The 6254-nt window shown below is 36.3% G+C and overlaps 1 long non-coding RNA gene across 1 annotated transcript in view; it reads right to left on the bottom strand.

Annotated features, from left to right (window-relative positions):
* Window positions 1-272: 272 nt before the first annotated feature.
* The window catches only part of LOC145516486 (uncharacterized), a 42799-nt gene continuing 36817 nt past the window's right edge, over window positions 273-6254 (bottom strand). The window contains exon 3 of the long non-coding RNA XR_014061423.1: window positions 273-1709. This is a non-coding gene — a long non-coding RNA (uncharacterized LOC145516486). The remainder of the gene's footprint in view (window positions 1710-6254) is intronic.

Here is a 6254-nt window from a genome sequence, read left to right as displayed (position 1 = left end):
ATTGGACTTTCAGAGTGAAAGAATAAAATGATGCTTTCCTGGTCAAAAAGATAAGTAGTTTCCATATTCTCCATAGGACTTGACTTTGGGTTACAAAGTATCCTAAGTGAATCAGTAGTTCAGTTATAATTTTTCTGTTTTTTTCTTCAGATTTAATAAAATAAATATCCAAGATAAATTTCTAATTGGTTTCGATCCTTGAAAGAAGGTAATGATATTACACATTTGTAACATCTTTGGAAAGGAATAAAATAGAAAATCATTGAGAGACCTTTCTTCTCTGCTCTTATGTTTATTTACAGGAGTTCTGATAACAAAGTACCAAAAAGTTATTTTAATAGACTTTGAATTTTAATTTTAGTGACTCAGCTAGTATTTATCCTCATTCACAGCAATCAAATACTCTTGTCTTCTCACAGATACACTACAGCAACTAATAGATCAGTAATAGGCACATGGTAGGTGTTTGATTAATTTTTGTTGAATCAGTCATTCTTACATGGATTTATGCCTAAATGATCTTAATCTATGTCAGATGTTAATTCTCAATCATGTGCTTCCAAGCAAGTTCTTAGCTTTCAAAAATAGTTCTTCATTTTTAATTCATGTTTTATAGAGTGAAGAAATTGGTTGCAGAAGGAAGCAATTTTTAGACATAACTCATTATTACTTTTTCAGGAAGCTTTGCTGAGATGCTAAACATCTACACGTATTTTAACAGCAAAAGCCTCTGTTGCTATAAAACAAGGGTGACTAATGCTGACCAGAACTCTTTTCTGCACTGATTCTTAGTGGCCTTCTCGGGTGTGGTAAGAGAGGATCAATAGACCATGGCTCCTAACTTTTACTTATGGGAGCTAGGGAACAATTTCAACTGCTCTTCTTCAATATCTACTATAATAAACCATGGAAAACTTGTGGATGAGTTCGGAAATAATTCCAAGCCACATAGGAAAAAGAGAGAGAGATATGCAATCTCACTTTTTAACCTAGGCTGTTTACGCATTGAAATTTATAAATCCTACTTGAGGAGGCTGGCTTTCCTTCAAGGTACAAATAACTTCCAAACACGTTATTATACTGTCATTATTTATGTTCATATATATTTTAAATAAAATGATATGTATCATGAAGTCACCTGACCACTCTGGTATTCAATACATTTATGTATAAAAAATTAAATTTTCTCAGTGGTAATTTCAGGCTAAAATTCTGTTCTCAATTTCTCATTATATTGAAACTCATGTTTTACCTTTCTGACATTAAAATAGTATATGTGATTTACAAAACATACTTTGGAATGTCATATGATTACTGCAGTTTTATTTCCAACCTTGGTCACATAGCAATTTATGCCCATAATCTTGTAACTGTTAAAAGTTTCTTAAAGGAAGTGATCTCAAAAGGAATCAGCATAATAGATTGCATTTTTGTGTGGTAAAGCATCAGCTTTTTTCTACTAACAGTATCTTTGAACATCATACTATTCAACCAAGCATAGAAATGTTCTTACTCTTAATAGGCCTCAGTAATCAAACATTCTTTTCTTTCTCATTTCAACAACACCTGAGTTAAGACAGAAGATCTGTGGACGGTTTTCTCCTAAGAAATCATTTGCAATGAAGATCCTTCTCTTTTTCTCTATTTCCTTCTTCTTTGATGTCTTCATTCCACCAGGTAAAATGAATTTTATTTCCAGGAGGAGTCAGCTTTAAATAAGGGGAATATCAGAATTTTTTTAAGTAAATATCATTAATGTTATAGAATCATATTAATACCATAGCAGGATGACATTATATTTATTTGTAGCCCCTAATGAGAAAATATTTGGATAATTTTAAGGACATGCACTAATAAAGACTGTAATTCACTAAGTTTGTAAATTGTTGGAAGAAAATACTTACTGTAATTTCATCCGTCCCTGAATAGTTCAATATTTAAATTCTACTAAATTTAATACACAATAATATACTTTTAAAAACTGAAAAGGAATAAATTTAGGTTTGGAAATTATTCATCCCACATTTTTATAGTATTGATAACAGAGGTTATGTGAAGTTTAATGGCAAAGGTGTGTATAGATAAAGCTATGGTTTTTCCAGTAGTCAGGTACAGATATGAAAGTTGGACCTTAGAGAAGGCTGTGTGCCAAAGAATTGATGCTTTCAAACTGTGGTGCTGGAGAAAAACTCTTGAGAGTCCCTTGGACTACAAGGAGATCAAACCAATCATCAATCCAAAAGGAAATCAACCCTGAGAATTCATTGGAAGGACTGACGCTGAAGCCGAAGTTCCAATACCTTGGCCACCTGATACGAAGAGCCAGTTCATTGGATAACACCCTGATGCTGGAAAGATTGAAGGCAAAAGGACAAAGGGACAGCAGAGGATGATATGGTTATATAGAATCACTGACTCAATGGACATGAATTTTAGCAAACTACAGAGCAGCCTAATGTGCAGCAGTCCATCGGATCGCAAAGAGTCAGACACGACTTAGTGACTGAACAACAACAAATAGCATTTATTATATCCAAAAATGAGACTAGCTGCATGTCTACTCTCTTCCAGTTGAATTCTTCTTCCTTATCTTGCTGCTTTCCCTGAAACACCAAGACATCTATCGCTATTGATATCAGAGATGATCACCAAAAAATAAATCTGAAATATCCTATTCTCTCATTGCTACTCTGCTCTAATGCTCAAAAATAAATGTTAGCTTACAATTTCTTCTCAAAAGTGGAAAAGTAAATAAGCGTGCAAATATAACCCATATAATTCAAAGATTGCAATTAATTTAAATGATATTTTTTTCCTTCATCATCTTCATAAAAACTTATTAGAATATGCTTACTAAAATTCCCTGTATTTCTAGAAATTTTCTATGATATTATGTATATTATATAAATTTCAATGTGCACTGATGCTTTTTCTTGTTAATAATAATGATTGTAATAGCTACCATCTGTTCTGCCTTTTGCCCACATTAATTTATCTGTTCTGCTTTTTGTCTACATTTATTTATTTCTCCTTATGATAGCCATATAATGTACCTTAGGAATAACCAAATCATTCATTTACTGATTCAACCCAATTTTAAAGAAATGTATACTACTTATTTATCATTTGCAAAGCCTCTTATAGTATATAAGACCATGAAATAAAGATAAGTACATTAATGTCTTCACTTTGGAAAATTATTTTTTAACTTCTAAAGTTATTTTTTCTTTTACAGTGGGCTCTAGGTCTGTTGGAAATTTTTTGTCACCATCAAAAGTCCCATGTCTGCAGAAGCTTGAGAAACTGTACTCAGAGACACGTAATTCCTCCACAATATTTGAAAATGCACAATATGGTACAGAGGAAAAACACAAAGGTAAAATAAAACAAATAGAATTATATTTTGCATATTTTAATTATTATCTATCAAACGGAATGAAGGAAATATTCTAAGGATGCTTTTAGCCCATTTACTTAACTCTTTTTGTCTTTTATCTTCTAGGCTTATGAGGGCTGAATTTCATGGGTCTTTTTTGTTGTTGTTGTTGTTGTTTTTATCATGCCATGTAGCATGTGAGATCTAAGTTCCCTGACCAGGGATTGAATCTACACGCCCTACATTGGAAATGCAGAGTCTTAACCACTAGACCACCAGGGAAGTCCCTGAATTTCATGTTTAAAGTGAAAAAGAAGCTCCTATTTTAAGTCACAGGGTCTTTATTTTTGATGAAACTCTTTCTAGACAAATGTCCTCAGTATTTCCAGGAGGGAAAATTCTCCAACCATTGCTTCCAAATTTCTTACTACTTTTTTAAGTGTTGTTAGTACCATTAAGCTTAAGAGTAAGACTTGTCTCAGTTTTTCTTTTATCTGACAACTGGCAGATTTTATTTTTTTAATCACCGCTGCCCACTGTTTATAACTCTGATAACTTTGGCTATCATACATAAAAGATATAGTTATATAGAAAGAGTAACTAAGGTGTTCTAATGAATGCCATGAAAGGTATAAGTAAGATAATTTGAAGAGGCAGCTGAGCAAAAAAAGTCCAGACTGGGTGCTGAAGAATTGTTTAAAAAATGTTTTTTCTGTTTTAATCTTTATCTCAGTCATGATTTAGGTTATTATTCAGCAAAATACCTTCTAAAGCTAGAATGATACAAACACCATAGGAGTGATACAGATAAATTTCTATGGGAGGGTAAACAAAGAGAGTTACTTCGTGACATTGTTCAGAAAAAGACTTAGTGATAAAGTCTTTGGTCAAGTTTACTCACACTTGGGTCTCTTTTTTTTTGCCAGAGTGTCATTGCTAAAGCCTACTATAGTGCGCAATATATAGTAGGAGCTCAATAAAGATTTATTGAATCAATCAATAAATGAATAGATAGATAAAAGGATAGAGGGAGAGAGAAGAATCAAAGAAATAGTCTTCAGAAATTCAGGGATAAAGATGGCAGAGTAGGAGGAAGGGGAACTTATGTCCCCCAGTGAACCCACAAAAATGCCATCTACATGTGGAACAACCTTCACTGAAAAATAACTGGAAACTGGCAGGGCTCCTGTATAGGCAAGGCTGTGAGAAAGATATACATGGAATCGGATAGGAAAGGAAAAGAAGTGATGAGTGCCCCTGGGAGGGGTTTCTAAAGAAAAGGGAGATTACACAGGAGGAGATTTACCCTGGGGAGGAAGCATTTCAAGCCACTTATTGGGTGCCCCAGCCTGAAGGTTCTACAGAAGGAAAACAAGCCTCCTTGGCTGTTTGGGGGCTGCGGGGACTAACAGAAAGACCATGGAAAGGCTAGACTTCACTCCTGAGAATCCCTTGCACATACTGACTTGCCTGGGAGCCAGAGTGGAAAGAGTGGATTGAGAACTATTCCAGTGGCTGCCTGGCTTCCCATGACCACTCTGGCATACATGCCAGCCTGGCATGAGTGAATGCCCCAGCGCCACTTATTCCACACCACAGCAGTGCACTAAAGCTAGAGCTGCCACAACTAGGGAGAGGGCTGGGCCCTGGGGTAAGAGGGGACGTGCACCCTTAGCAGCCGAGTGGGGTGAGGGCAGCCATTCTTGGTGAGTACTCTGGCAGTGCATTAGAAGCAACTTGGAACTTGGACGGCAGCCAGTCCACCGCAGCCTGTGCCCTGATACATGCTGAGAGCCAGTACAAGCCCCACCTACCCTGGGGGTTCACAACAGGGTGGGGGTAGGGGAGTTTGGGGGAGTGATTGTCTGTGAAGGACAAAGAGGACTTGGACCCAAGGCTGCATCTCAGCAAGGCAAGGGCAATCGTTTCTGGCACGTGCATAGGTGGTGCTCTGGGGGCAGCTTGGATGCCCATCTGTAGCCAGTCTGCTGCAGCCTGGGTCCCATCATGAGCCAAGAGCAAGCATGAGTCCTTCTTGCTTCAGCACTCCCTCCTCTAGGGCAAGAATCTCAGTGCTGGGAGAGAAGAGAGCACATATTTAAAGGAAATGAAGCCAGCTCAGACCTGACCCTCAGCAACTAGAGATCCAACCTTACCCCTGATTGAGCAACAAATACCACTCAGTAGAGGAAAAGCCCAGCCTCACACCTGCTTTCAGCTCTATCCCTTCCATCTCCAGCCCCACTACCTACCAAAGTGATAGCTACCATCACACACTGAGAAAACATTTGATCTGTACCTATATCAAATCTACCTCTTCCAGCAAAGCACTGGGCACATGTAAACTGAATAGGGACCCTTTCATATATGGACACCCCTTCAGAACCACTTCAGGTAACTGTTTCACCTAAATTCATAGAGAAAGTTAAGCAAAATGAGAAGGCAGAGGAACTGGTCTCAATTGAAAGAGCAACAGAAAATGTGTGAAAAATAAATCATGAAATAGAAATAATTTATCAGATAAAGGATTGAAAACATTAGTAGTAAGAATGCTAACTAAATTAGGAAAAAGAATAGATGGTGAAAGAACATAGTGAAAAATTTAACAAGGAACTAGAAAATATACAAGAGACCTGATTGTGAATGAATAATTTAATAATTGAAATTAAAAAACACACTAGAAGGAATAAATAGCTGATTAAATGATACAGAAGAATGCATAAGTGATCTGAAAGGTAGAATAATGGAAATCACTCAATCAGAGACTTTTGCTAAAAGAAAAGCACATTTTAAAAATATGAAAACTGTTCAATATATCTTTGGTATAACATCAAGCATACCAACATTCACATTATAGGGATCCTGGAAGGAGAAGAGA

Source organism: Giraffa tippelskirchi, chromosome 8, assembly GCF_054371585.1.
Source record: "Giraffa tippelskirchi isolate mGirTip1 chromosome 8, T2T-mGirTip1v1.2.pri, whole genome shotgun sequence".
NCBI classification, from domain to species: domain Eukaryota; kingdom Metazoa; phylum Chordata; class Mammalia; order Artiodactyla; family Giraffidae; genus Giraffa; species Giraffa tippelskirchi.
This window is presented reverse-complemented; position numbering and strand designations above follow the sequence as displayed.